This window comes from Podarcis erhardii (genome assembly GCF_964252035.2).
Source record: "Podarcis erhardii genome assembly, chromosome: 1".
NCBI classification, from domain to species: domain Eukaryota; kingdom Metazoa; phylum Chordata; class Lepidosauria; order Squamata; family Lacertidae; genus Podarcis; species Podarcis erhardii.
The window spans coordinates 39,995,336-40,000,010 of record NC_138497.1 but is presented as its reverse complement, the minus strand read 5'-3'; the positions used below and the strand labels follow the sequence as shown (position 1 = coordinate 40,000,010).

The following is a 4,675-nucleotide window of genomic DNA, read 5'->3' as shown; positions in this document are numbered from 1 at the left end:
CAAAATATACCATTCGTCTGACAATAAATGTTGGAAATGTAAAGAAAATGAAGGAACATTCTTTCACCTCTGGTGGACATGCCCTAAGGTGAAGGCCTTCTGGGAAATGATATATAATGAGTTGAAAAAGGTATTTAAGTATACCTTCACTAAGAAACCAGAGGCCTTCCTTCTGGGTATTGTCGGCCAGAGGGTGTTAAAGAAGGATCGAACATTTTTCATGTATGCAACAACGGCAGCAAGGATTCTCATCGCAAAAAATTGGAAAACTCAAGATTTACCCACACTGGAAGAGTGGCAGATGCAGCTGATGGACTATATGCAACTGGCCGAGATGACTGGCAGAATCCGAGATCTGGGAGAAGAAAAGATGGAGGAAGACTGGGAGAAATTCAAGATGTATCTACAAAAACATTGTAATTTGTTTGAATGTTAAGAAGGATGCTAGATTATAAAAAATTGGCCACCACTAAACTAGATTTAAATTTGATGCTAAGTGAGATTAAAGAAAATATAAAAATTTTATTGGAAAAAGTGCTAGATTATATTTGAATGTGTGGACATGAGACTGTAAACAAGTTGATAATTTGTTTGGAAAAATTTTTTTAACGACGTAAATGGGAGAGGGGGACGTGAGGGAGTCCAAAGAAGCGAAGAATTTGTTGTGATAGAAGCAAGATTGTTTTATGTGTGCATTTTATATCTAAAAAAACCTTAATAAATATTTTTTTTTAAAAAAAATAAATGGTACTTGTAAGAGGCAGGTGTATTGGTTCAATCTAGCACTTAACAATGATTTAGATTTTGAACTTTGCATTTCCCCCCTCATTCGGAGGAGATTTCAGTGATACTGCATTATCATGTCCTGGGTGCTTTCTGTTCATATAAATGCTTTATCTCAAACTCCTTTTCATTTTAATAAAGAAAGGAATCATTTCAGAGATTTTTCTTCTCTGGAGAGAACATAATTAAGGTAGCATCAAAATATGTATGAGGTTCAAGCATACCCATTTTTTTATTTTTAAAAAAGAAGTAAAATATGTTTGAAGAAAGTGTGACTTTCCATAATGTCTACAAACATCAGAAAGCCATATGTTCACCCACACTGCTAATGTTAACTGTGAGTGTTATATAAAAACACTTCCAGTTTTAACTGGGCGTTCCAGAACTCACTAAAAAGCTATTAAAATGTAGTGAATATCACCTGAGGATTAAGCATATTCTCAAGGTTTGAAAGGGACACGGGTGGCGCTGTGGGTAAAACCTCAGTGCCTAGGACTTGCCGATCGTATGGTCGGCAGTTCGGATCCCCGCGGTGGAGTGAGCTCCCGTCTTTCGGTCCCAGCTCCTGCCCACCTAGCAGTTCGAAAGCACCTCTAAATGCAAGTAGATAAATAGGTACCGCTTTATAGCGGAAAGGTAAACGGCGTTTCTGTGTGCTGCGTTGGTGCAGGCTCACCAGAGCAGCTTCGTCACGCTGGCCACGTGACCCGGAAGTGTCTCCGGACAGTGCTGGCCCCCCGGCCTCTTAAGTGAGATGGGCGCATAACCCTGAGAGTCGGACACGACTGGCCCGTACGGGCAGGGGTACCTTTACCTTTTACAAGGTTTGAAACTTACATTTGCAGTTGTGTAGCACCCCTTCATAAAATGAGGAGTTGGGAATCTGGTTTCTATGACCAAGGCAAAAAGCAGAGCTGAGCAGAAATTTATTCAGAAGTCATCTTTCTGAGAAAAGTTCTGAGTTTCTCCCTACACTTTGCCTTGCTCCAACAGAAAATGAAGACAACGTCACAGAATTTTCACCTAAGATTTTCCACCATATTTTTGTGGCAGCTTCTATCCCCCCCTCCCTATTGCCATGGAATAATAGGAACATTGGAAACTGCCTTACGCCGAGTGAGACCACCAGTCCATTTAGCTTAGTACTGGCTACACTGACTGGCAGAAACTCTCTGGGTTTCAGGCAGGGCTCTCTCCCAGCCCTCCCCAGAGATTGAATTTGGGACCTTCTGCATGTGAGGCCCAGGCTCTACCACTGAGCTCTGTTGCTAGGCCTGGGGCAGTGTAGAGGGTGAAAAACACTTGCAGTGGCAGCACCAACAAAGAAGACAGTCGGAAAAAAGGAAGAAGCTGTGCTCCTGCCAGTGGTAATGGTGAGCCCGATCCCTGAGAAAGCTGTCTTCTCCCTGGAGAAATCCAGTAAAATTCATCTGCCCATAAATGGGGGTGGGGGTGGGGGAGTGAGAGGCCATATGCAAATACCTATAATAGAAACCAAAATACAATTTTGTTTCTTATGCAAATTTTAAATTCTGTGTAATTCATCCACAATAGAGGTTCTCAAATCATTTGATAATGTTTTATGTTTTAGGCAAGGCAGAATGTGCTACAAAGAAAAAAAAAAGAGAGACAGTCTTAAGGTCACCATGAGAACTAGAAGCTTGATTATTAAAAGGTGGTTTGCTGAACAAGAGTGTGGCATCTTGAGAATATTAGCAAACAACCTCAAGGTAAGCAACCAGAGAGCTAGGCAGAGGTCCCTAGAAGAAACTCAATTCCCATGAGGTAGTTAGTAGAGAACAGATTAATAATAATAATAATAATAACAACAACAACAACAACAATATTTTAGGGCACCCTTAATGCTTAGAACACACATTTGTTTTTAATGGACAGACTTTGCAGTATACAGTTGACATGAACATAATGAACTTTGCCAAATTGTGAGGCACATCTGTCAATCCCATTCTGGATGTGACACAGTACCTTACTAAGACAGTCATGAATTTTCTTAAAGACTGTGAGATAGAGGTTGATGCTGTGTTTATATTTACATCGGTGGAAATACTGCATAGTGAACAGTGTGGGGAGAAAACAGATGCAGCTACAGGCCCCCAGTATCCATTATGCTACACAACTGTGTGGAAAGACTGCATCTGTCCCAGATGGTACATGTTCATTAATATATTAAACATTAATATATTTGAAGAACTTGTTGTTTTGAGTTTAGTGTTGCCATAGGCCAGAATTTCCTGGACATATACGTAATACTGCAGTGTCTGGACGGAAATTGGCTAAATGTCCTGGAAAATCCAGATGTATGGCAGACCATGTTCGCAGTGTTGTTTTTGCCAATTTTCCTCAGAAATAGCTCAATTTCTTTGCAACTTTGGCCAAAACTGAAAAAAGTTCAACAACTTTTCTGTCCAGATTTTCACTTTTTGAAATATGGCAACCCTATCTTAACGTTTTTAGCATTCCAGCTCTGCTTACTACCCCCTCCTAGGGGAGAAAAAAACCTCATTTCAAGACTGGAGACACAACCAGCATCTTTTTTTGCTAGGTTTATGGAGGGTTAAACTAGAATCCCTGTGATCCCTGGGAAGAAATGCCAGTGCACAATTTCCTTCCAGAGATCACCAGGTGTTGTAGTTCAACCCTCGCAATCCCCTGCAGTGTCTTCACTTCACAAGTATGGTGGGGTGGTTTTTTTTAAGCATTTATTAAATTCACTCTGTAAAAAATCTGACACACATAAAACCAATGAGAGATATGGAAAGTGACCCCACCGAAAGACACTTTACAGTACAAATTTAAATCCATACAATTTAAATTGGCTTAATCTTGAAGTGTAATCTAATGAGAATGAAGACGAGACACTTGAGGTCTTAGACCTTCTGGATCCTTGGACTGATTTACATCAATAAGAGAACCAATTTTTGATGTGGTAAAAGAGATGTGTTCATCACCAATTACAATTTCAAGCTCCTGTCGGCCAACTCTGTCAGGAGGGGGCCATAATGCATCATCTTCTTTCCTGATTTCACTGTCATCGATTATCCTCTTTAGCTCTTCCATCACGCTTTTGTGTACGTAGGCTTCTTTTCTGATCATGACATCATTTTTATAATTGCTGCTGTTTGCATATCTCAGTTTCCCATCAGGGCGGAACTCGAACTCGAGAAACTCGTGGCCGAACTTCCCCTTGTGCCCAATGTAATAACGCAGATAGAAATCACTCACCATGGCCCACTTCACAAGTAGTTGAGAGGCTCAGAGGCTCAGTAGGCCTCTTCTGTCCTAGGGGAAGCTGCCTTAGTTGACTGAATTTCCTGCCCCTTAGGGACAATGATGGGCGAGTGAACAGCAGATTTCTTGTGAATGCTGACTGGACCAAAGCAAGTAAGTGAGCCTCTGTGTGCTGCAGTTCTCCATATACCATGGCCCACTGGAGTTATGTCTGCTGGTTGGTTGAAGATGTCCCCCTACAGTCCTAGTTAAATGCACAAGCCTATTACTTCCAGTTGGAGGAAGCACACGGCGACAGTAGTGGCTTTTAATGTTTTTAAACCATTCCCTTTCACTAGAAAGAAATCAAATTGCAAAATCAATTACAATAATTAAAACTTCCCAGCCTTAGCTCTTAATTAGGCAAGACTTTAGTTACGACTCGCTTCTGAAAACAAAATTTACAGTCCAGTTATTCAGTCCCTCAGAGTTAAAACCCACTGCTCTATAAAATCCGGTGCTCTTGGGATTATTTTTGTACTCGTCAATGACTAGTTTAAACATGTACCAAGATTACTGTGATAGGAAGCCACTACAGTGGTACCTTGGGTTAAGAACTTAATTCGTTCCGGAGGTCCATTCTTAACCTGAAACTGTTGTTAAC

The 4,675-nt window shown here is 40.8% G+C and overlaps 1 pseudogene across 1 annotated transcript; it reads right to left on the bottom strand.

The window, feature by feature from the left end:
* Positions 1–3,508: 3,508 nt before the first annotated feature.
* Positions 3,509–4,029, bottom strand: LOC309337217 (protein mago nashi homolog pseudogene; annotated as a pseudogene). Its single transcript has one exon. The product of its transcript is annotated as a protein mago nashi homolog pseudogene (transcript).
* Positions 4,030–4,675: the final 646 nt, after the last annotated feature.